Source organism: Aethalodelphis obliquidens, unplaced genomic scaffold (genome assembly GCF_003676395.1).
Source record: "Aethalodelphis obliquidens isolate GAN/ISIS:26980383/991018 unplaced genomic scaffold, ASM367639v1 scaffold4, whole genome shotgun sequence".
Lineage (NCBI taxonomy): Eukaryota > Metazoa > Chordata > Mammalia > Artiodactyla > Delphinidae > Aethalodelphis > Aethalodelphis obliquidens.
Window position 1 is genome coordinate 62401398 of NW_020837948.1, and position 27340 is coordinate 62428737.

General features: G+C 39.8%; 1 long non-coding RNA gene across 1 annotated transcript; it reads right to left on the reverse strand.

Annotated features, from left to right (window-relative positions):
• Positions 1 to 5106: 5106 nt before the first annotated feature.
• LOC113617464 (uncharacterized) lies at positions 5107 to 27340 on the reverse strand. Its single transcript, XR_003431663.1, has 4 exons — positions 27291 to 27340; positions 26153 to 26255; positions 7757 to 7807; positions 5107 to 7581 (listed from the first exon to the last, which is right to left on the reverse strand). It is a non-coding gene; the product is annotated as an uncharacterized LOC113617464 (long non-coding RNA).

Here is a 27340-nt window from a genome sequence, read left to right on the forward strand (position 1 = left end):
CCCCAATGTTCATTGCAGCACTATTTACAATAGCCAGGTCATGGAAGCAACCTAAATCCCCATCGACAGATGAATGGATAAAGAAGATGTGGTACATATATACAATGGAATATTACTCAGCCATAAAAAGGCACGAAATTGAGTCATTTGTAGAGACATGGATGGATCTAGAGACTGTCATACAGAGTGAAATAAGTCAGAAAGAGAAAAACAAATACCGTATATTAATGCATGTTTGTGGAACCTAGAAAAATGGTACAGATGAACCAGTTTGCAGGGCAGAATTTGAGACACAGATATAGAACGCAAACGTATGGACACAAGGGCGGAAAACCACGGTGGGGTGGGGATGGTGGTGTGCTGAAATGCGTGATTGGGATTGCCATGTATACACTGATGTGTATAAAATTGACGACTAATAAGAACCTGCAGTATAAAAAGACAAGCAAAACAACTAATACTAAACTTTCATTGGGTCAGTTGTATGGAAATATGTTAATATAAATGTTTCAGACATTACATGAAATTTCTAAAAATTTTATATGTTCTGGTATAATTTCTAAAAATCTTATATGTTCTGGTATAATGTTATAAGTCATAATTTTAGTTATTACTTTAAAATGTATGTCTCAGAAACAACTAAATTTCCTTGTCAATTGCATTATTATGAACTTTCATCAAATCTTTATCCGTGGTCATTTTTAAGTCTTCTGTCATTTACAGACAGTTCTGGGTGTACTCTGATGCTTTTGCAAAAATGTTCCTGTAAAAGGGTTTAATCTTCAAGGAATTCATGGAAAAGACTCTGACAAGTACAGGTTTCTGGTAATTGACTATACTGCTGAACTGAATGAATAAGCATTTTCAGAACTCTAATGGAAAACTGATGAACTCATAAAAGTGCTAACAAAAGATCAAGATAAAAAAATTAATTACAGGGGACTGAGTGAAGTGATGAGGATGATTATAACTTTTGTGACTTTCTGTTTGAATAAAAAAAAAGCATACCCATGCATACTCACATAAATAGAAAAAGGTAAAAAAAATATATCTATATATTAAGATAAAAAAAGGAAGAGAGCAACAAAATCAATAAAGAAATCTACCAATGATAATAAACTCTAAATACTAAACTAAGATAAACATAAAAGCAGAAACAAATTAGATGCAGAAAGCAAACCCCAAGTCTACAGTTGCTCCCAAAGTCCACCACCTCAATTTGGGATGATTCGTTGTCTATTCAGGTATTCCACAGATGCAGGGTACATCAGGTTGATTGTGGAGATTTAATCCGCTGCTCCTGAGGCCGCTGGGAGAAATTTCCCTTTCTCTTTGTTTGCACAGCTCCTGGGGTTCAGCTTTGGATTTGGCCTGACCTCTGCGTGTAGGTCACCTGAGGGCATCTGTTCCTGTCCCGACAGGACAGGGTTAAAGTACCAGCTGATTAGGGGGCTCTGGCTCACTCAGGCCTGGGGGAGGGAGGCGTACGGATGCGGGGCGAGCCTGCGGCGGCAGAGGCCGGCGTGACGTTGCAACAGCGTGAGGTGCCCTGTGTGTTCTCCCAGGGAAGTTGTCCCTGGATCACCGGACCCTGGCAGTGGCGGGCTCCACAGGCTCTCGGGAGCGGAGGTGTGGAGAGTGACCTGTGCTTGCACACAGGCTTCTTGGTGCCTGCAGCAGCAGCCTTAGCATTTCATGCCCATCTCTGGGGTCCACACTGATAGCCGCGGCTTGCGCCCGTCTCTGGAGCTGGTTTAGGCAGGGCTCTGAATCCCCTCTCCTCACGACCCCTGAGACAGTGGGCTCTTGCCTCTTCGGCAGGTCCAGAGTTTTTCCCGGACTCTCTCCCGGCTAGCTGTGGTGCACTAGCCCCCTTCAGGCTGTGTTCATGCCGCCAACCCCAGTCCTCTCCCTGGGATCCAACCTCCGAAGCCCGAGCCTCAGCTCCCAGCCCCTGCCCGCCCCGGCGGGTGAGCAGACAAGCCTCTCTGGCTGGTGAGTACTGGTCGGCACCGATCCTCTGTGCGGGAAATCTCTCCGCTTTGCCCTCTGCACCCCTGTTGCTGCACTCTTCTCCGTGGCTCCAAAGCTTCCCCCTCCGCCACCCCCTGTCTCCACCAGTGAAGGGGCTTCCTAGTGTGTGGAAACCTTTCCTCCTTCACAGCTCCCTCCCACTGGTGCAGGTCCTGTACCTAATTTTTTGTCTGTTTTTTCTTTTTTCTTTTGCCCTACCCAGGTAGGTGGGGAGTTTCTTGCCTTTTGGGAGGTCTGAGGTCTTCTGCCAGCGTTCAGTAGGTGTTCTGAAGGAGTTGTTCCACATGTAGATGTATTTCTGATGTATTTGTGGGGAGGAAGGTGATCTCCACATCTTACTCCTCTGCCATCTTAAAGGCCTCTCATGTACATTAATTTTTGTCCATTTGTTTATTTCCTTTGGGCAGTTTCTACAAGCCTAACAGCTAGGTCAAAAGGAATATTTATATAAAACTTCGGTGTATATTGTCTCATTTATTACCTCCAAAAAGTTAAACTGATTTACACTTCACGAGTATTTGCAGCTTCACCAACTTTTGCAAATCTTAGGGTGGAAAATGATTTTTCATTGTTATTTTAATTGACATTTCTCTAGTTACTAATCAGGCTGAATAACTTATCATATGTTTTTTGGCAGTTTGTTTCTTCTTTTGAAATTGCTTTGTTCATGAGTCTTTACTTATTTTTTGGGAAGAGATTACTTCTCTCATTTTTAATTGATATATAAGAAGTCTTGTGTTCTCAAACTTTTTCCCTTTTGTTAGATTGTCAAACATCCCTTAATACTTTTTTTTTGTGTGTGTGTGTGTGGTATGCGGGCCTCTCACTGTTGTGGCCTCTCCCGTTGCGGAGCACAGGCTCCGGACGCACAGGCTCAGTGGCCATGGCTCATGGGCCCAGCCGCTCCGAGGCATGTGGGATCTTCCCGGACTGGGGCATGAACCCGTGTCCCCTGCATCGGCAGGCGGACTCTCAACCACTGCGCCACCAGGGAAGCCCCCTTAATGCTTTTTTAAAAAAGAACTAGTTTTAGTTTTACTCAGCAATTCTAGTTCTTTTAAACCTTCTAATTCATTGGTTTCCTTCGTTTATTTTATTGTTCTTTTTCTAGCTTCTGAGTCTAATGTTCCAAAAATATTTATTCTAGACATTTCTTGTTTTAGGAAAAAACTTAGTTAAGGATATGATTTTTCTCCTGAGTAAGATTTTGGCTCCATCCCATAGAATTTTGCATTTAGTGTTTCAACATACGTTAATTTCCAAATAATTTATAAGTTACGTTTTTATTTACTCGTTGACGCAAGGGTTATTTAGAAAAGTGAGGTTTTAGATTTAATTCCATTTTAATCAGTAAGGGGGATCCTATAAGAGTTCTACTTTTAGAAATTTACAGAGAAATTTTTCATGGAGTATTAAATGATCTTTCTCTTTTTATTTTAAATAAATGTGCCACGGACATTTGAAAAGAATGTGTTCTCTCCCCTTTGGAGAGAGAGAATGATTTGCTATGAAGTCAAGCTTGTAGTGTGTGTTATTCACATCTTTTCTATATTTTTTGTTACCTTGAGATGACAAATTTTGGGAATGGTTTTTTAACCTCTCTCACTATACCTATGCATTTGAGGTTTTTTTTTTTTTTCTTTCTGTTTCTAATACTTCTTTTTACTTTTTGGAGAGAGCGTAGTAGAAAGTTAAGAGTACTGATGCCAGTCCATCTGCCTGGTTTGGATAGGAGCTCCACCCTCACGAGCCTACAGGCCTTGACAAGTTTCCTCACCTGTAAAACCACATCATCTACTTTATAGAGCTCTTGGGAAGATTACATGAGTTGCTGTGTGTAAAGAGCTTAGAACTGCGTCTGACATATTTTGAACACTCTGTTACTCATTATGTGTCTGCTGCCACGAGATTGGGAGTGAAAAGGTTCATGGTTGCTATATATTTTGATGAATCTATTGTTTATCCATATGAAACAACTTTTTGTTCCGTATAGAGTTTTTGCCTTGAATTCTGTATGAGCTAATGTTAATATTACTATAATGCTTTCTTTTCATTTGTACAATATTTGCTTGGTCTGTCTTTGGGCCATCTGTGTATTTGCAACCTTTTTGTATTATCTTGTGTTAGATAAATCTCTCTTAAATTGCATGCAGTTGGAGCTTGCCTTTTTTTTTTTTATCAGTCTGGGGAATTCCCTGGAGGTCCAGTGGTTAGGACCTGGTGCTCTCACTGCCGGGGCCGGGGTTCGATCCCTGGTCGGGGAACTAAGATCCTGCAAGCGGCGTGGTACCTCCCCCCGTTCCCCACCCCCCCAAAAAAAGAATCAGTCTGAAACGTCTTATTTTTTTTATTTGAAGTGTCATTGATATGCAATGTTATGTTAGATTCAGGTATACAACATAGTAATTTGATATTTATATACATTACAAAATGATCACCACAATAAGCCTAGTTACCTTCTGTCACCATACAAAGTTATTACAATATTGTTGACTATATTCCCTATGCTGTACGTTACATCCCTGTGACTTATTTAATTTATAACTGGAACTTTGTACCACTTAATCCCCTTCAACTATTTCCCCCCAAGTCCCACCCCTCTTGTCTCCGGCAACCACTAGTTTGTTCTCTGTATCTGTCACTCTGTTCCTGTTTTGTTTTGTTTGTTCATTTGTTTTGTGTTTTAGATTCCACATACGAGTCAAGTCATACAGTATTTGTCTTTGACTCATTTCACTTAGCATAATACCTTCTAGGTCCATCCATGTTGTCGAGAATGGCAAGATTTCAATATATATATATATTTTTAATAGCTGAGTGTTATATATACACATACCACATCTTTATCCATTCATCTATTGATGGACACTTAGATTGCTTCTATATCTTGGCGATTGAAAGTTCTTACCTTTTAATTAGAGAACGTAACCTATTTGTAATCGTTGGGATTACTGATATTCTAATCAACTTTATGTTTTTTGTTGGATATGTTTCTAGATCTCTTTTCAAGGTTGCTTTGTTGTCCCAGTGACCTTCTTGTGCTAGTAGCTAAGGTTAGATCCTTCTAGGCTAGTGTGACTAGAGAAAAGTCGGCTTTTCCTGCTTCAAAATAAGAAAAAGCAGAAGCTAGCCAGGAGGCATAGCATCTGTGGTACCACTCCTTTTGGTATCTTGGAACTGAGTTTTCTTATAGCTGTCTTTCAGTGAGTACCTAATACAAGCTGGGTGCTTTTCTATACACTTTATATATATTGTTGCACTTCAGTCTCACAACAACCTTACCAGATAGGTATTAATATACTTATAGATAGGGAGACTAATTAAAGAAATTAAGGCATGCTCTTGAGGAGCTGAAGAATATATTATTTGTAATGTGTAAGCTAATTCCCTTTCTCACCATGTATTCATGGGATGTGGAGCAGGCTGAGAATTGGGTCCTGAATTTAGTTTTATTTAGTTTCTCAATGAGTAAGTTGCTAATGCTGCTGGAAACAGCGGGGCCTCTCATTCCAGTTCACCCATTTTTCACACTAGTTTAAGTTTCCACTCTAAGTTGATTGTACTGGAGTGGATAATCCAGAGTCTAGTAGCCTTTTAACTCCTAGAGGGGAAAAAATGTGGTGTGTGCCACACCCTGTCTTTCATCCTGTTTTGTTTTTGTTTTTGTTTTTCAGGGACTGGGTCTGGAGTTAGTGGTATCTGTGCTTATTAGTCTCACACAATCCCAGAGAGGAGAAGGCTTGTGCTTTATCCATCTTTGAATCTCTAGTGCCTAGAAGAATGCCTGGCCCATAAGAGGTGCTATTTCTTAAAATGACCTGAGCTCAGAAGGGGGAAAGTTGTTTTACATTAATATTTGAATTATGGGGTTTTAGAAAAAGGCCCGTAGAATACAAATGCATCCTCTTAAAATTATACTCTTTATAACTTCTACACTACTTTGTATAGTGCAATAAAAATAAAACGTGTTTATTACTTTTTCAAGAGCTTCCTCCAGACTAAAGCAGAGTATGCTTTCAGTAGGAGAGAGTACCAGTCACCAAGGGAGGGTGGAATGACACTGACACATGAATGACCGTTTGCACTGGTAATGCAAGTGAGGACATTCATCTAATAGAAGTGCTCCGAAGCCAGCTGCAGGGGAGAAGTATAGCCCTGATCTCACAGGGATTCCATAGTTGAAAAAAGAAAAAACAACCCAAATGAAAACTCCCGGCTTACATCAGGGAAATACTGCTGCAGACCTTTAATGAGATCCCTAGGTGAATCAGTTTTTATACGGGCCTGTTTGACTTCCACAGATATCTGGCTAGACCTTGATTGATTGTCAGGCTTTTTAAGTAGCATTGATTTTTTTACTGCTGCAACACTGGGATGATGAGGTCATTGTATTTTGCCATGTTACTGAAGTTCTTGTTAAAGCAACCTGGAGGTTAGAAGCACATCCAGGCACCGGCTTCTTGCTCCTGCTAAGTTTTGAGAGATGGGAAAGTTGAGATAAGTAAAATGATAGAGGCTAAAATGTTCTCTCTTGTTTGAGGGGGAATTTCAGACTTCTATGAATTAGAATGATTATTGGTGGCTCTTCATCACAGGTGATCATTTCTTTTCATTCTTAGCTCTCGTTTATTGAGCAGGTAAATACATAGGCCCAGGGACTGTCACGAGCATGTAACACACACGAGCTCTTTGTTGTCACTACACCTCTGTGAGGTAGGTGGTGTTATTTGCACCTTGCGACGAGGAAGCTGCATCTCAGAGAGGTAGGGTTGCTCTCTCAGGGTTAAAGTAGTCAGTGGAAGAGCTAGGTTTTGGATCAAGTTGTGGCTGATTCCAAAGCCCAGGCTTTGAACTGCTGGTTTCCAATATGATGGCGTGTGAGAAGTTAGATCACGGAGTAGTATTTGAGGCTGCTGCTTCAGTGATGACCCCGCTCTCCCATGTGGACCTGGGTCCTGGGGAAAACTGGAAATAGCACAGTGCCTTTGGACACAGCATCTTGATTTTCCCCATTTGCAGACCTGAACCTCCCTTCTGCTTGAGTGAGGCTGTGCCCGTGAAGGGGCCTGAGAGGGCTTTGCACATTTTGGGATTCCTCTGGCTCCCACCTATTGATCAGTGGCTGCCAGAAGCTTTAATCCGATTAGAGTCTCTAAAACTAGTTTCCATCTCTGGCGCCTGACTCGGGTTTCAGAGCAAGAGGAAAAAGTATGACATCACCCCTTTTTGCATCTGTGCTGGGTGGCTAATGAAATTACGTGATGGATTTGAGGACCATTAAAGTCAATGTTGCCCCTGATTGTTATTAAGAGTACTTTCAAATTTACTGCACCATGGGGTAGGCTCAGAAGCGTCATTTTTCTTAGGTGTGTTCATTGCTCTGGATTTTAGCGCACAGCTCTGTGGGATATGGAGAATGCCAGCAGCACAGAGAATCAATTATGAAATCTGCAGGTGAAAGTGCATGGAGTTCTTTTGCTGGAGGGGGGTGAATGTTCTGGGATTTTTCCGTAATGAGGCATCGTGATGACCTCAGACTGAAAAAGCCTAAAATGAAACAAAATATGTTTGTCAAATAAATATAAAGCAACGTGGTTGCCATTAGTATCAGCAATAGTATTTTTTAAAAGTTTAAGTGGTTAGTGTACAGAAAAGCGCTCAGTTCAGGTCCCCACCAATTCACTGAGCACAGATACTGAGCTAGCACCAGAGATATACTTACCGAGGGGAAGGCCAGTCTTGTGTTTTCCATCAGGATGTCTCCAGGGCCCAGCTAAATGTCAGGCATACAGGAATTATTCTATGTCTTAAAAAAAATACGCACACACACACATCCACGTATAACATACATACTATAAAGATTTGAATAGATCTTAAGTGTACAACTCAATAAGTTTATACACGTACACACAGCAACACACATGCACACCTTTGAACTTGGCCCCAAATTAAAATTTAGAACGTTTTCCATATCCTAAAAGGCTTTGTCTTGCCCCCTCACATTCCCCCAACAGAGATAACCACTATTTTGACTTCTTTCTCCACAGATTGGTTTTGTCTATAATGAATATACTTCATATAAATTCATATAAGTTGAATCTTCATATAAAAGGATTCATACACTGGGCTTCCCTGGCAATCCAGTGGTCGAGGCCCTGCACTTCCACTGCAGGGGGCACGGGTTCGATCCCTGGTCGCGGAACTAAGATCCTGCATGCTGTGTGGTGCAGCCAAAAAAAAAAAGAACCATACTCTGTGTTATCTCTGCTATCTGGCTTCTTTTGCTCCTCTTTATTTCTATGAAATTCATCCATGTTACTACACGTAAGACTACATGGTTTGTTTTTTTGTTTTTTAATTTAATTTTTATTTTATATTGGGTTTAAAAAAATTGCTGCATAATATTCCATTGCATAAGTATTCTGCCATGAATTTATTCTTCTATAATGGATATTTGGGTTGTTTCCAATTTTTAGCTATTATGAACAAAGCCATTGTGAACACTCTTGTACAGATGGACTTTCCCACTTATTTCTTTTGGGCATATTGTGTAGAACTGGAACTGCTGGGTCATTGAAAATACTTTTGCATTGTTGAATTGAAAAACACAGTTCTTTATTTCGCTGTGGCCTGCTCAGACCTTGCAAAAGAACCCTGGTCACCTATCCTACATGTTCTTAGTGGAAAATAATTCAGTTATAGCAAAGAATTACAGCAGAATATATACAAATCACTCATTATTTACTACAATGACAATATGAGCTTAAACATTTGGTTTTAAGGTAAAAAACAATACCAAAAGTTTGATCATCTAGTAATTTTATTACACCAAACTCAATATTATACTGCAAATTATGTGGTATAGATTCATAGTTAGCATAGTAGTTTATTTAAAAAGCTACTGAGAGCCTACTATGTGCCAGGCAGGCACTGCTCTGGGCACTGGGGCTCTAGTAGACAACCCACAGATAAGGAAAAGTCTCTGGCCTTATGAGGTTCTAGTAGAGAGACAGACAATACGTACCAAACAAATATGTACTATAAAACATATCACCAATGAAACATGCAATGTAAACAAATTTTGGGAGGATTATAGATATATCTGCTTTAGCAATAGATTTATGAATGATTTGTATTTGAACTGCATCTATACATAGCTTAAAGTCTAGTTACTGGAAAATTAGAGGCCAAATGTCCTATTCCTGTGCATAGTACTATAACGTAATAATAGCTATCTATGTGGTCTAAGCCATGGATTATCTCATTTAATCTTCCCAGTATCCTTATGACGTAGGTACTAGTCTCCCATTTTAATGGTGAAGAAGCTGAAGTACAAGGGGTTGAATAACTTACCCAAAGTCACACAGCTAGTATGTGGTGATATTGGGATAAAAACCAGGCAGTCTGACTTTAGAGCCTGTACTCTAATTATTACCCTATTCTGCCCTCCAGATGGACAAATATGCATTAATATACATTGTAAGGTTACCCAAATGACACACAATAAATTCATAAAGATGTTATACTTACTGTGATGTATAATGCAAAAGCCAAAAGCGAATAGCAGTAGTTGGAAACCATGACCAATTGTAGACAGCATCAGTGATACATGATTCACAAATTGTGTTTCCTGAAAACTGTGATTCTGTCCTGTGTGCTCATGCAAAAGTTTTGCAGTATTTCCAAATGAGTGGCTGCCAGACTTAACCCGATACTGAATTAAAGATTCAGTAAACTCTATTCATAGCTTCAACTTAGAAAGTACAGCTAACTCACTGGTAGGATATTAGTAAGGAACGTTAGGTTGTAGGTAAAAATAAAAGCTAATAGAAAGTGTGTCATGTGCTATAAGTATGAAAGAAGACTTGCATTTCTGGGTCTGCTCATGGTCACTGGAAGGGCCCTCCAGGGGACTAAGGTCTACCCTGAGAATCATTGACTAACGTTAAAGAAGATATACAAAGAATACTTGTAAGTAACATGCTGAGTACTGTGGCGAGTGGTCTATGTTGCAGTGAGTGGGGCTTAGTAAATACCTCCCCTGACTCCCTCTAGAATTCTGAAGCAATTAAGAGATAATCCAAAAGTCAGATAGTGATAAAAATATTACTGTTACTGATAATGGAGAAATCTGGAAAGAGATTTACGCACCCAGGCACAGGCAGCACTGGATAGACAGGGCTTTCCTAGAAGTGCCCCCTCATGGCATCGGGAGGTGGGAAGAATATGTGTTCTCTGTGGGCGTTTTGCTCCCACCAACAAGAAGAGTAAGCCCACTCCAAGTTGCTCCATCTCCCATGGGAAGAGTTTGTGGGAGTAGAGAGGGGCCAGCAGTGTCATGGATGTGGAACTCCCTCCATGTGGAAGGAAACATCAGGCTTGGGGAAGAAGCTTTTCCTCCCCCTGCAAAATACTTTGGTATATATGCTACAGGACTACAAAGAAAGGATGCACCTACCCAGGTATAGGAGAAAGTACTCTCAAGAAGATAACTTGTGATGAGTCTTGTCGGAAAACCAGGAGCTAGCCAGATGGAGGTTGGAAGGCAGGATGCTTTAGACCAGGGTTTGGCAGACTGCAGCCTGCAGGCCAAATCTGGCCTGTTGTCTGTTTTTCAAAATAAGAATTTATTGGAGTACAGCCACACTTACTCGTTTATGTATTGTGTATGCATTTGCACTATAATGGCAGAGTTGAGTAGTTGTGACAGAGACCATATGGCTCCCAAAGCCTAAAATATTTACTCTTTTGTCCTTTACAGGAGAAACTTGCCAACCTCTGCTTTAGAGAGAGGTAATGCTCAGGGGGATGAAAGAGGATGTGGGCTGTGGATGTGGGCTGGGCACTATAATTGGTTTGATAATGTTGGGACATGAAGCAGTAGGCGGGTGGTGATTAAACAGATGGACCCCTTGTTTTCTAAAACTTTATAGTCTTCTTCAGAGAGTAATGGTGCAGGCGGATAGGTTAATTATATTAATTGTATGAAGACAAATGGACAAACATTTAAGAAATAGAGCCTTTAAATTCATAAAGAATTTGCATCATTATATTCATGTCAAAAGACACATGGAGAAGGAGTTGTGACAGTAACATGTTTTGAAATGATGAAATCGGTCATTTCTCTTCAAGTGGCTTGGGGAGGGGTTCAGAGAAGAGGCATTTTGCTATTTGAGCAGCAGCTGTGGAAAGGGAATGGGAAAGGTGAATTAGGAAGGGGAAATTTGTTTCTGGCATAGGGATGCAATTTAGAGTCAGAATGGGAAGACCGAATGAAGTGAACTTGAGTCTCTTTGCCTGAGAGAATGAATGAGGAGGGTATGCCAGGATGGGGGAGGGGCTCTATGCTGAGAGGAGACCGGATCCTGGGACCAATCTTTCCTTTTTTAAATAAGATATTCCCCTCTACTCCCCACCTGTTAGAATCAAAAAAATATATATTTATAAATTAGCATTCCTCTCTGTCCCTACTTATTCTGCTTCCAAGAAAGATGATTTTTACTTTTTGGCTTCTGAGATTTTAGTTATCCTGGTTAGGATAATAGAAAAATGCTGAACTAGAAGGACTAGGAGATTAGAATTGAGAAGAAATAAAAGTACTGGTGGAATACACAAAAATAAACTCAAAATGGATTAAAGACCTAAATGTAAGGCCAGACACTATAAAACTCTTAGAGGAAAACATAGGCAGAACACTCTATGACATAAATCACAGCAAGATCCTTTTTGACCCATGTCCTAGAGAAATGGAAATAAAAACAAAAATAAAGAAATGGGACCTAACGAAACTTAAAAGCTTTTGCACAGTAAAGGAAATCATAAACAAGATGAAAAGACAGCCCTCAGAATGGGAGAAAATATTTGCAAATGAAGCAACTGACAAAGGATTAATCTCCAAAATTTACAAGCAGCTCATGCAGCTCAATATCAAAAAAACAAACAACCCAATCCAAAAATGGGCAGAAGATCTGAATAGACACTTCTCCAAAGATATACAGACTGCCAACAAACACATGAAAGGGTGCTCAACATCACTAATCATTAGAGAAATGCAAATCAGAACTACAATGAGGTATCACCTCACACCAGTCAGAATGGCCATCATCAAAAAATCTACAAACAATAAATGCTGGAGAGGGTGTGGAGAAAAGGGAACTCTCTTGCCCTGTCGGTGGGAATGTAAATTGATACAGCCACTGTGGAGAACAGTATGGAGGTTCCTTAAAAAACTAAAAATAGAACTACCACACGACCCAGCAATCCCACTACTGGGCATATACCCTGAGAAAACAATAATTTAAAAAGAGTCATGTACCACAATGTTCATTGCAGCACTATGTACAATAGCCAGGACATGGAACCAACCTAAGTGTCCATTGACAGATGAATGGATAAAGGAGATGTGGCATATATATATATACAATGGAATATTACTCAGCCATAAAAAGAAATGAAATTGAGATATTTGTAGTGAGGTGGATGGACCTAGAGTCTGTCATACAGAGTGAAGTTAAGTCAGAAAGAGAAAAACAAATACTGTATGCTAACACATATATATATGGAATCTAAAAAAAAAAAAAAGTTCTGAAGAACCTAGGGGCAGGACAGGAATAAAGATGCAGACATAGAGAATTGACTTGAGGACACAGGGAGGGGGAAGGGTAAGCTGGGATGAAGTGAGAGGACATATGGACATATATACACTACCAAATGTAGAATGGATGGCTGGTGGGAAGCAGCTGCATAGCACAGGGAGATCAGCTCGGTGCTTTGTGACCACCTAGAGGGGTGGGATAGGGAGGATGGGAGGGAGATGCAAGAAGGAGGGGTTAAGGGGATATGTGTATATGTGTGGCTGATTCACTTTGTTATACAGCAGAAGGTAACACACCATTGTAGAGCAATTATACTCCAGTAAAGATGTTGAAGAAAAAAAAAGTACTGGTGGAAGCTATGGCAGAGTGACTGGAGAATACACCCAGGCAGGTAGGGAAACATGGGGAAAAGACCACAGTCAGTTTCTTGGGCAAGGCTAAGGAAGAGGGGATGTGGGGGAGTTTAGAGGGAGAAGGAAAGAATCTTTGTAGGCAGCTCTGGGCATCTGAGTAAGGTAAATAAGACAGTGGGGATGGTGAATTGAAGGTGTTTTTCTATCAGTTATGAATTCGGTTCCATTTGATGTTTTTCAACAGCCTCACTAAAGATTAAGACTGTTGTCATATAATTCTTGGCTGCCAAATAGTTGTTGAAATAGGACATTGCAGAGACCAGGCCAAATAACAATTAATTCTTTTTCCTAAATACTTCTTAAAATTTTTTTATACCCCAATGTTCATAGCAGCACTATTTACAGTAGCCAAGACATGGAAGGAACCTAAATGTCCATCAACATGAATGATAATAGATAAAGAAGGTGTGGCACATATATGCAATGGAATATTACTCAGCCATAAAAAAGAACAAAATAATGCCATTTGCAGCAACATGTACGGACTTAGAGATTTTCATACTAAATGAAGTAACTCAGACAGAGAGAGACAAATATCATATGATATCACTTATATGTGGAATCTAAAAACTGATGCAAATGAACTTATTTACAAAACAGAAACAGACTTATAGACATAAAAAACAAACTTACAGTTACCGAAGGGGAAGGGGGGAGAGTGATAAATTAGGAGTTTGAGATTAGCAGATAAAAATTACTATATATAAAATAGATACAACAGCCCTGAACCAAGATGGTGGAGTAGAAGGATGTGCTCTCACTCCCTCTTGTGAGAACAACAGAATCACAACTAGCTGCTGGACAGTCATCGACAGGAAGATGCTGGAACTCACCAAAAAAGATACCCCACATCCAAAGACAAAGGAGAAGCCACAATGAGACGGTAGGAGGGGCGCAATCACAGTAAAATCAAATCCCATAACTGCTGGGTGGGTGACTCACAGACTGGAGAACATTTATACCACAGAAGTCCACCCACTGGAGTGAAGGTTCTGAGATCCATGTCAGGCTTCCCAACCTGGGGGTCCGGCAACGGGAGGAGGAATTCCTAGAGAATCAGACTTTGAAGGCAAGTGGGATTTGATTGCAGGACTTCGACAGGACTGGGGTAAACAGAGACTCCACTCTTGGAGGGCACACACAAAGTAGTGTGTGCATCGGCAACCAGGGGAGGGAGCAGTGACCCCAGAGGAGACTGAACCAGACCTACCTGCTATGTTGGAGGGTCTCCTGCAGAAGTGAGGGGTGGCTGTGGCTCACCATGGGGACAAGGACACTGGCAGCAGTAGTTCTAGGAAGTACTCCTTGGTGTTAGCCCTCCCAGAGTCTGCCATTAGCCCCACCAAAGAGCCCAGGTAGACTCCAGTGTTGGGTTGCCTCAGGCCAAACAACCAACAGGCAGGGAACCCAGCCCCACCCATCAGCAGTCAAGCAGATTAAAGTTTTACTGAGCTCCGCCCACCAGAGCAACAGTCAGCTCTACACACCACCAGTCCCTCCCATCAGGAAACTTGCACAAGCCTCTTAGATAGCCTCATCTGCCAGAGGGCAGACAGCAGAAGCAAGAGCTACAATCCTGCAGCCTGTGGAACAAAAACCACATTCACAGAAAGATGGACAAGACGAAAAGGCAGAGGGCTATGTACCAGATGAAGGAACAAGATAAAACCCCAGTAAAACAGCTAAATGAAGTGGAGATAGGCAACCTTTCAGAACAAGAATTCAGAATAATGATAGTGAAGATGATCCAGGACCTCGGAAAAAGAATGGAGGCAAAGATCTAGAAGATGCAAGAAATGTTTAACAAAGACCTAGAAGAATTAAAGAACAAACCAGCAGAGATGAACAATACAATAACTGAAATGAAAACTACACTGGAAGGAATCAATAGCAGAATAACTGAGGCAGAAGAACGGATAAGTGACCTGGAAGGCAGAATGGTGGAATTCACTGCTGTGGAACAGACTAAAGAAAAAAGAATGAAAAGAAATGAAGACAGCCTAAGGGACCTCCGGGACACCATTAAATGCAACAACATTTGCATTACAGGGGTCCCAGAAGGAGAAGAGAGAGAGAAAGGACTAGAGAAAATATTTGAAGAGATTATAGTTGAAAACTTCCCTAACATGGGAAAGGACATAGCCTCTCAAGTGCAGGAAGCGCAGCGATTCCCATACAGGATAAACCCAAGGAGAAACATGCCGAGACACATAGTAATCAAATTGGCAAAAATTAAAGACAAAGAACAACTATTAAAAGCAGCAAGGGAAAAACAACAAATAACATACAAGGGAACGTGCATAAGGTTAACAGCTGATTTCACAGCAGAAACTCTACAAGCCAGAAAGGAGTGGCATGATATACTTAAAGTGATGACAGGGAAGAACCTACAACCAAGATTACTCTACCTGGCAAGGATCTCATCCAGATTCGATGGAGAAATCAAAAGCTTTACAGACAAGCAAAAGCTAAGAGAATTCAGTACCACCAAACCAGCTCTACAACAAATGCTAAAGGAACTTCTCTAAGTGGGAAACACAAGAGAAGAAAAGGACCTACAAAAACAAACCCAAAACAATTAAGAAAATGGTCATAGGAACATACATATCAATAATTACCTTAAACATGAATGGATTAAATGCTCCAACCAAAAGACACAGGCTTGCTGAATGTATATAAAAACAAGAGGCATATATATGCTGTCTACAAGAGACCCACTTGAGACCTAGGGACACCTACAGACTGAAAGGGGATGGAGAAAGATATTCTATGCAAATGGAAATCAAAAGAAAGCTGGAGAAGTAATACTCATATCAGATAAAATAGACTTTAAAGTAAAGTATGTTACAAGAGACAAGGAAGGACACTACATAATGATCAAGGGATCAATCCAAGAAGAAGATATAACAATTATAAATATATATGCACCCAACATAGGAGCACCTCAATACATAAGGCAACTGCTAACAGCTATAAAAGAGGAAATCGACAGTAACAAAATAATAGTGGGGGGCTTTAACACCTCACTTACACCAATGGACAGATCATCCAAAATGAAAATAAATAAGGAAACAGAAGCTTTAAATGACACAGTAGACCAGATAGATTTAATTGATATTTATAGGACATTCCATCCAAAAACAGCAGATTACAGTTTCTTCTCCAGTGCGCACAGGACATTCTCCAGGATAGATCAAATCTTGGGTCACAAATCAAGCCTCAGTAAATTTAAGAAAATTGAAATCATATCAAGCATCTTTTTGGACCACAACGCTATGAGATTAGAAATGAATTACAGGGACAAAAACGTAAAAGAGACAAACACATGGAGGCTAAACAATATGTTACTACGTAACGAAGCGATCACTGAAGAAATCAAAGAGGAAATCAAAGACTACCTAGAGGCAAATGACAATGAAAACATGATGATCCAAAACCTATGAGATGCAGCAAAAGCAGTTCTCAGAGGGAAGTTTATAGCTATACAAGACTACTGAAGAAATGAGAAAAATCTCAAATTAACAATCTAACCTTACACCTAAAGCAACTAGAGAAAGAAGAAGAAACAAAACCCAAAGTTAGCAGAAGGTAAGAAATCATAAATGTCAGAGCAGAAATAAATGAAACAGAAACAAAGAAAACAATAGCAAAGATCAATAGAACTAAAAGCTGGTTCTTTGAGAAGATAAACAAAATTGATAAACCATTAGCCAGACTCATCAAGAAAAAGAGGGAGAGGACTCAAATCAATAAAATTAGAAATGAAAATGGAGAGTTACAACAGACACCGCAGAAATAGAAAGCATCCTAAGAGACTATTACAAGCAACTGTATGCCAGTAAAATGGACAACTTGGAAGAAATGGACACATTCTTAGAAAGGTATAACCTTCCAAGACTGAACCAGGAAGAAATAGAAAATATGAATAGACCAATCACAAGTAATGAAATTGAAACTGTGATTAGAAATCTTCCAACAGGGCTTCCCTGGTGGTGCAGTGGTTGAGAGTCTGCCTGCCGATGTAGGGGACACAGGTTCATGCCCTGGTCCAGGAGGAGCCCACATGCCGCAGAGTGGCTGGACCCGTGAGCCATGATTACTGGGCCTGCACGTCCGGAGCCTGTGCTGCGCAGCGGGAGAGGCCACAATGGTGAGAGGCCTGCATACCGCAAAAACAAAAACAAAAACAAAATGTTCCAGCAAACAAAAGTACAGGACTAGACAGCTTCACAGGTGAATTCTATCAAACATTTAGAGAAGAGCTAACACCCATCCTTCTCAAACTCTTCCAAAAAATGGCAGAGGAAGGAACATTCCCAAACTCATTTCTATGAGGCCACCATCACCCTGATACCAAAACCAGAAAAAGATACTACAAAAAAAGAAAATTACAGACCAATATCACTGATGAACATAGATGCAAATATCCTGAAGAAAATACTAGCATACAGAATCCAAGAACACATTAAAAGGATCATACACCATGATCAAGTGGGATTTATCCCAGGGATGCAAGAATTCTTCAATATACGCACATCAATCAATGTAATACACCATATTAACAAATTGAAGAAGAAAACCCATATGATCTTCTCAATAGATGCAGAAAAAGCTTTTGACAAAATTCAGCACCCATTTATGATAAATCTCCAGAAAGTGGGCATACCAGGAACCTACCTCAACATAATAAAGGCCATATATGACAAGCCCACAGGAAACATCATTCTCAGTGGTGAAAAACTGAAAGCATTTCCTCTAAGATCAGGAACAAGACAAGGATGTCCACTCTCACCACTATTATTCAACATAGTTTTGGAAGTCCTAGCCTTGGCAATCAGAGAAGAAAAAGAAATAAAAGGAATACAACTTGGAAAAGAAAAAGTAAAACTGTCACTGTTTGCAAATGACATGATACTATACGTAGAGAATCCTAAAGATGCCACCAGAAAACTACTAGAGCTAATCAATGAATTTGGTAAAGTTGCAGGATACAAAATTAATGCACAGAAATCTCTTACATTCCTATACACTAATGATGAAAAATCTGAAACAGAAATTGAGGAAACACTCCCATTTACCATTGCAACAAAAAGAATAAAATACCTAGGAATAAACCTACCTAGGGAGACAAAAGACCTGTATGCAGAAAACTATAAGACATGGATGAAGGATATTAAAGATGATACCAACAGATGGAGGGGTGTACCATGTTCTTGGATTGGAAGAATCAATATTGTGAAAACGACTCTACTACTCAAAGCAATCTATAGATTCAATGCAATCCCTATCAAATTACCAATGGCATTTTTTACAGAACTAGAACAAAAAAATCTTAAAATTTGTATGGAGACACAAGAGACCCCGAATAGCCAAAGCAGTCTTGAGGGAAAAAACAGAGCTGGAGAAATCAGACTCCCTAACTTCAGACTATACTACAAAGCTACAGTAATCAAGACAATATAGTAGTGGCACAAAAACAGAAACATAGGTCAGTGGAACAAGATAGAAAGCCCAGAGGTAAACCCACGCACCTTGGTCAACTAATCTATGACAAAGGAGGTAAGGATATACAATGGAGAAAAGACAGCCTCTTTAATAAGTGGTGCTGTGAAAACTGGACAGCTACATGTAAAAGAATGAAATTAGAACATTTCCTAACACCGTACACAAAAGTAAACTCAAAATGGATTACAGAACTAAATGTAAGACTGGACACTATAAAACTCTTAGAAGAAAACGTAGGAAGAACACACTTTGACATAAATCACAGCAAGTTCTTTTTTAATCTACCTCATAGAGTAATGGAAATAAAAACAAAAATAAACAAATGGGACCTCATGAAACTTAAAAGCTTTTGCAAAGTAAAGGAAACTACAAACAAGATGAAAAGACAACCCTCAGAATGGGAGAAAATATTTGCAAACGAATCAATGGACAAAGGATTAATCTCCAAAATATATAAACAGCTCATGCAGCTCAATATTAAAAAAACAAACAACCCAGTCAAAAAATGGGCAGAAGAGCTAAATAGACATTTTTCCAAAGACGACATGCAGATGGCCAAAAAGCACATGAAAAGCTGCTCGACATCACTAATTATTAGAGAAATGCAAATCAAAACTACAATGAGGTATCACCTCACACAAGTTAGAATGGGCAACATCAGAAAATCTACAAACAACAAATGATGGAGAGGGTGCGGAGAAAAGGGAACCAACCCTCTTGCACTGTTGGTGGGAATGTAAATTGATACAGCCACTATGGAGAACAGTATGGAGGTTCCTTAAAAAAGTAAAAATAGATTTACCATATGATCCAGCAATCCCACTATTGGGCATATACCCAGAGAAAATAATTCAGAAAGGCACATGCACCACAATGGTCACTGCAGCAGTATTTACAATAGCCAGGTCATGGAAGCAACCTAAATGCCCATCAACAGATGAATGGATAAAGAAGCTGTGGTACATATATACATTGGAATATTACTCAGCCATAAAAAGGAACGAAATTTGGTCATTTCTTGAGATGTGATGTATCTAGAGACTCTCTTACTGAGTGAAGTATGTCAGAAAGAGAAAAACAAATATCGTATATTAGCACATATATGTGGAACTTAGAAAAATGGTACAGATGAAGTGGTTTGCAGGGCAGAAATTGATACACAGATGTAGACAACAAACATATGGAAACCAAGGGGGTAAAGACATGGGGGGTGGTGTGGGTGGTGGTGTGATGAATTGGGCGATTGGGGTTGATATGTATACACTGATATGTATAAAATTGATGACTAATAAGAACCTGCTGTATAAAAAAATAAATAAAATAAAATTCAAAAATTAAAAAAATAGATACAAGACAAGCACAGGGAAGTATATTGAATATATTGTAATAACCTATAGTGAAAAAGAATATGAAAGAGAGTAAATATATATAGTCTTTATACACACACACACACACACACACACAGACATATATATAAAACTGAATCACTTTGCTATACACCAGAAACTAACACAACATTGTAAGTCAACTGTACTCCACTAATAAATTATTGAAACAGTTTTGTCAAAGTTTCATTGACACACAATAAATTGCACGTTTTTTTTTTTTTGCAGTACGCGGGCCTCCCACTGCCATGGCCTCTCCCGCTGTGGAGCACAGGCTCCGGATGCGCAGGCACAGCAGCCACGGCTCATGGTCCCAGCCGCTCCGCGGCATGTGGGATCCTCCCGGTCCGGGGCATGAACCCGCATCCCCTGGATCGGCAGGCGGACTCTCAACCACTGCGCCATCAGGGAAGCCCTAAATTGCATATCTTTAAAGTATACAATTTGATGTATTTTGACACGTATACACGTTTGAAGCCATCACCATAATCAAGATATGTACACCCATCACTTCCAAAACTTTTCTTGTAACCTTTTGTAATCCCCCCTATTTCATTGTCCCTAGGCAACCACTGATCTTCTTTCTGTCATTATGGATTAATTAGCATTTTCTTGAACTTACTGTAAATGGAATCATACAGCACCTACTCTTTTTTTGGGGGGGGAGTATAACTCCTTTCACTCAGAATAATTATTTTGAAATTTATTCATGTTATTGCATGTTTCAACAGGTCATTCCTTTTTCACTGCTGAATAGTATTCCATTGGTTGGATATACCACAGATTGCTTATCTGTTCATCTGTTGATGGGTGTTTGAATTGTTTCTAGTTCTTGGCTATTGCAGTAAAGCTACTATGAACATTCATGTTCATGTCTTTGTATTAACATGTGCTTTAAGCTCTCTTAGGCAAATACTTAGGAATGTAATGGCTGGATATATGGTAGGTATATGTTTATTTAAGAAACTGTCGAACTGTTTTCCAAAACAATTTTAGCATTTTACATTCCTGTAGGAAGTATATAAATATTATGTGTTCTGTACATCCTCACTAACCCTTGGTGTACTCACTCTTTTTAATTTCAGCTATTCAAATAGATATGTAGCGGCATTCCATTATGGTTTTAATTTTTATTTCTGTAATGATTAATAATGTTGAACATCTCCTTATGTACTTATATACCATCCATATGTCTTTTTTGGTGATGTGTCTGTTCAAACCTTTTGATCATTTTTTATTGAGTTGCTTTTATTGTTATTGATTTTAAGAGTTTTTTATATATTCTGGTTACAAGTCCTTTATCAAATATTTGATTTGTCAGTACTTTTCTCCATTCTGTGGTTTCTCTTTTAATTACCCTAGCAGTGTCTTTTGACGAGTGTGTGTTTTTAATTTTGATGAAATCTAATATATTGATTTATTTTTCCTTTGTGGATTATGGATTTTGGTGTTATTATCTAAGAAAATTTTGTCTAATGCAAGATCACAAAGCTTTTATCATATGTTTTCTTCTAGAAGTTTTATAGTTTTAGGTTTAGTCTCATATAGTTTTAGGTCAATGAACCATTCTGAATTAATTATTACATGTGTAGAAATATGGATTAAAGTTCTCCCCCTTCTTTTTCTCCTCCTTCTCCTTTGCATATGACAATCCAGTTGTTTCAGCACCGTTTGTTGAAAAGATTATCCTTTTTCCACTAATTGCCTTTTCACCTTTTTCAAAAATGGGTATGTTTATGATTCCATTTCTGAATTCTTTATTCTGTTTCATTGATCTGTTTGTCTGTCTTTCCACCAATACCATGTGTCTTGATTACTGTAGCTTTATAATAAGTCTTGAGATTAGGTGCTGTTAGTCCTCCAACTTTGTTCTTTTTTGGTCAGAGTTGTTTTTGCTATCTGTCCTTTGAATTTTCATATGAATTTTCAAATTAGTATGCTGATTTTTTGGGATTTGCTTGGAGTTGCATTGACTATCTAGATCAATTTGCAGAAAATTAGTATCTTAACATTATTGAGTTTTCTAATTCATGAACATGGTTTTATTTATGTCCTTAAAAATTGGTCTCAGCATTGTTTTGTCATTTTCAGTACAGGTATTGCATAATCTTTTGTCAGAGTTATCCCTACCTATTTTACTTTTTTGGGATGGTATTGCAAACGGTACTATTATTTTTCAATTTGTGATTCTCTGTTGCTAGTATATAGAAATACAATTGATTTTTGTGTATTGATCTTGAATCTTATAACTTTGCTAAATTCACTAATTAGTTTTAGTAGCTTTTTTGTAGGCACATAACTTTAAATGAGCAAACTGAATGGACATATATCCTTAAATGAAAAGTAGCTGTCCATTGGTTTGAAGTTGGCTTTTTAAGCTGGTCAGGGATGTTCTCCATGTGCTCTGGGAATGGCTCTGTGGTGCTTCTTTCAAAAATATAAGGTCTTTTGTGGAGAATGGCTTGGGGTAAAATCATAGTGGATGATTACTCCCAGACAGGGGCCAGGGAGAAGTATGTTGAAAATACATTATGGAGGGCAAGAATAACAAGGATTTGAATAAACCTGAAAAGTGTGTTCAAGTACATTCCTCACATACCAAATGGAGGTGGGTCTGCAGGAGATGGCATGGCAGCCTTGCAGATAGTTGTAGCAATGGGTGAGGGAAAAGACTTCTGTGTGACAGCAGTGTTTCTTGTACCCACGATGAGAACATTCTTCTAAACCAACTCTGAGAGGAAGGGCTGAGTGGAGAGTGTTGGCTATGTCTTTGTGTTAGTAAGTATCTAGAGGATGACTAGAAAATTTACTTAAAGCGTCTGGAAGTTTATTTCAATTCCTAGATAATTGTTACCATGTGGATAAGATGAATTGTTGGGGAGAGTTTTTCTGTTTTTAGCTGCTTCTTTCATGTCACAGAGGCACAGTTGTTGCAAAGTAAAAAAGAGCAGACTGTGGGAACAGAATGGTTATGGCAGAAGAAGGACTGAGATGAGTCAAATAGGACTCCAGTGTCTCTCTTGTGGGAGTTTGATGACATTGTCTGCAGTAAGAAGAAACTCTGGCATAGACAAGGACATGTACAAGTAAGGCTTACATTAAGTGGATCTGGCCATTCAGTTTTAAGTAAGACTTGGTGGGCCTGATGAAATAAATGATTGATGTTCTACATCTGTTCTGTAGAGTCCCTTTGTTCCAAGGAGATCCTTTGGGGCTGCTGTGAGGGCAGAGATGATGGTAAGTGGGCAGAGATCTAGACCGTCCATCTTCCTCCATCCTACCCCTAACTTCTCCATTCAACCAGAGGTCCTTACCCTCCTTTTAGAAAAAAATCTGTTTAACATGTTAGGATTTCACATCAAAAGTTGTTTCTAAATAACTCTTGTGTGTGCGTGTGTGTGTTTAGAAACCACTGGACTAGTTCAGTGGAAGTGATCAATGCTGAATGCCTTCCTCAGAAACAAGGAGCAGTGTCACACAGAACTTGTGCTGTCTGCCAAAACTGAAGGAAGTTGCTTCCTTCCCTGCATCCGGTCCTACTTAAGTGACAAGTTACTGGTGGCCTAGTGATGGGTAGCCACATATTGCATGGAACATACTTATGCTAAAAATTATTATTATTATCTGAAATTTAAATTTAACTGGATACCCTGTATTTTTTAAAATATTTATTTATTTATTTATGGCTGTGTTGGGTCTTCATTGCTGCATGTGGGCTTTCTCTAGTTGCATTGAGCGGGGGCTACTCTTCGTTGTGGTGTGTGGGCTTCTCATTGTGGTGGCTTCTCTTGCTGTGGAGCACGGGCTCCAGGCTCACGAGCTTCAGTAGTTGTGGCATGTGGGCTCAGTAGTTGTGGCTTGCGGGCTCTAGAGCACAGGCTCAGTAGTTGTGGTGCACGGGCTTAGTTGCTCCGCAGCCCATGGGATCTTCCCAGACCAGGGCTCGAACCCGTGTCCCCTGCATTGGCAGGTGGATTCTTAACCACTGCACCACCAGGGAAGTCCAGATGCCCTGTATTTTTATTTTCTAAATCTGGCAACCCTAATCAATGTATAATTCATAACAAAATAGTAAATGGGTTCTCCAACATAATGATTTTGCTAAACATTGACCAAAAAATTCTCGCATCGTGGCTATGTGCATCATACTATATTAATCCCTTGGCCTGTTGTGTACAATCCCTTTCCAGCAGCCAGCCAGCCATCCTTGCTGGAATGTGGATAAGTGAACAATGTTGTCAGTGCCTTTTTACTCCAGAAGGGCCTCCCTCTCCGCAGGATGTTGAAGACACATTAATCCAAATTCTGCCATTGAAGCGATTTTCCCAATTCTTGCTTTTTGTTAAGTATCATTTCATCTTTGAAATTTCAAGTGGCAAGTTTTAGTTAGAATACTGATGGTGTCTTACAGTACTTCATCAATATCATATACTTTTTCCTTAAAGAGATAATTAAAATTTTTTTGTCTTTGTCACTGTTACTTATTTATCTTATAATTGGAAGTTTATACCTTTTGACCACCTTCATCCAATCCCCTCTCCGTGGCCCCTCCCCCCCACGCCTGATAGCCACAAATCTGATCTTTTTTTCTATGAGGCAAACCTTCATTCATTTTGTATGTTATATTGCCAAGCACTCAGTTTATGCTACTAAAAACAGCTTGCTCTGGTTCTGTATCCTTCTTTCCTTCTTTTATAAATGCCCGTTAGGGATCTGAGTTTACCAGAGAACCCCTGGGTAGCTGCATTGGCATTTCAGATGTCTCTTGATGTCTTTCTCAGTTAAATTCCAACACAATAAATATCATTATAAGAAAATTTTCTAGACAGTAAAAAATTTTGCATGATTTATTATATGAATTAATTAATAATTAATATTACTAATTAATAATAATTAGTTAATAGCTGCTTTCAGGTATGTACTGAGTACTGTACATTTTATCATCATATTCAATTCTCATAACCCTATGAGATAGGTGCTACTTCTTCATTTTAAGGAAGAGGGAAACAAGACACAGAGAGGTAAAGCAACTTGCTCAAGGTCACACAGCTAGAAATTTGTAGAGCTAGGATATGGACATATCTCTCTCTCTGACTTCAGAATGATAACTTATGGCTGTTTTGTTATACTCTGCAAACAGTGCTTTCTTGCTCTGTCTTCAGTCAATCATGTGCAATAATCATCTGATAGAGTTACTGCCCATATAAGAGAAATAAATGATTGATGTTCAAGTTCAAGCACAAGTTCTGTGTGACACTGCTCCTTGTTTCTCTCTCTTCACTAAGAGAAATTGATTGTGTGCTACCTGCCTTGTGGATGACAGGATAGCTGAGCTTTTCCTAGCAGGTTTGTTCTAATAGAAGTGATTTTTCTTCAGTAACTCTTATTCTCCACCTAGAAAGACTAGCCATCTAATTAGGTGCCATATCATATTCCAAAGAATTAATTTAAAAAAAGCACATAAAACAAAGGCCCAGCATCCAGTGAAAGAAAGGGGGAATATATGTATTTGTGTATTCTTGATATTTCTTTCCCCTGCTGGGTTCAATTCCCTTTTGCTTGTGGATTTATTAACAGAAGCCGGATGTTGGCATTCTTTCTCCTCCAGATCCCTCAACCTGGAACCTGGTTTCTAGCAATGTGTTAATTTTACACCATTTTAGTTCGTTAAAATAATTGGCAAGTTCCTTGAGTTCATCACAATGGGAGTTTACCTATTTTTAACTGTCTAAAACTTAATGTGGTGATGCTATTTTTACTCAGAAGCTAATTCTTCATAAGTTATTTCTGAACAATTTTCTCCATAAAGGAGCTCCATTTAACCATTTCCAACTCATAGTAGAGAGAAAGCCAATTCTTGGAGAAGTTAAATAACCCATAAGGGGTTTCCCAGAGCCCAGTTGAAGCCCCTGCCTCAGCTGAGTGTCAGGACCTGCTGCTGTTGCTCTGTCCTTGGCAACAAAAATGGTTCAACTTGCAGTATCTGTAACTCTCGGCCCTTATAGCCAGTCATCCCTTATAGCATGAAGGACATGACCATCACCACTCTGGGCTGTGATCAGACTCCCTCCCTTGTCAGGATGTGCCCCTTATCAAGAAGTTTGCTCACCTGCTGACTTGGTTTGCCTCTGCTTCTCTCATTGCCTATTCTGTTTGGGGATGGCTTAGTCATCGATGTCTAGGAGAGGTCTGGGAGGTGTCACTTCTCTCTCGTACTCACCATTCCACAGTGGCAGTGCTCCTGTTCTCTGGGCTGGTTCCTTTGTCCCTTCACCATTCTTCCTGCTGGAGTGGGAAGCAGGCTGAAAGGGGAGTGCTGCTTCCTGAAGTAGAAAGGAGAGGCTCATTGACATTCTCCCAGGGAATTGTCCTTCAGCTGATGGTGAAGGAGAAAGAAGAGCCACTGTCTGCAGAAAGTCTTCAGTTAAAGTGCACATGTGATGTTTGGGAAGGGCAACCTAGTACTTGAACTTGGGCTCGGTCCTGGGCTCTTCTCTGTCTGCCCTCACATGCTGTCGGATGACTCAGTATGCCACCTCTGTGCAGATGCCCCCCAGCCTCTCTTCTGAACTCCACACCTGTGTGTCCACTGGCCTGCTGGATGACCCACTTCGATTTCTAAAAGGCAGATCTAACTAGCATGTTCAGAAAGATTCTTGACCTTCCTCTTCAAACCTGCTTTCTCTCATTCTTCTTTCTTGGTAAGTGTCCACTTCAATCTTTCAGTTAGTCAGGCCAAAAACTTGGACCTCATCTGTCACTCCCTTCTTCCCCTCACATTTCACATTCAATCAATCCTCACATTCTGTCAGCAGTCTTGTAACAATATGTTCAGAATCTGACTACTTTTCATCACCTCATGTCTATCACCCTAGTCCAAACTGCTCCCATCCCTTTCCTAGATCATTGCATTAGCTCCCTCCTTGCGTCTCCCCTTGATCTGACAAGTCTCTTCCCCACATACTATCTAGACTGACATTTTAAAGACATAGATTATACTCCAGTTCTGCTGAAAATTCCTCAGTGTCTTCCCATCTCATTGGCCGTAAAATGCAAGACCCTGCATGATCTGGCCACCCCCACTCCCACCCCGATCTCTCATCTCATCTCTAGTCCCTTGTCCCTTCTTCCCCCTCCAGACAAGTCACAATGGCTTCTCACCTGGAACATGCCAAGCACACACTGCTCTGCTTCTTAGAACACTATTGCCCTAGGGACCCATGTGACTCCCTCCCTCCCTTTACCTCTCTGCTCCTACATTGCTTTATCAGAAAGTCTTCGCTGACCTAGATAAAATGCTACCCCCATTTGAGAGCAGGCCCTTCTTTTTTTTTTGTTTACTGTGTTATCCCCATTACCTGGCACAAGGCAGACACTCAGTAAATATATGCATTCGGTAAGGACAAAT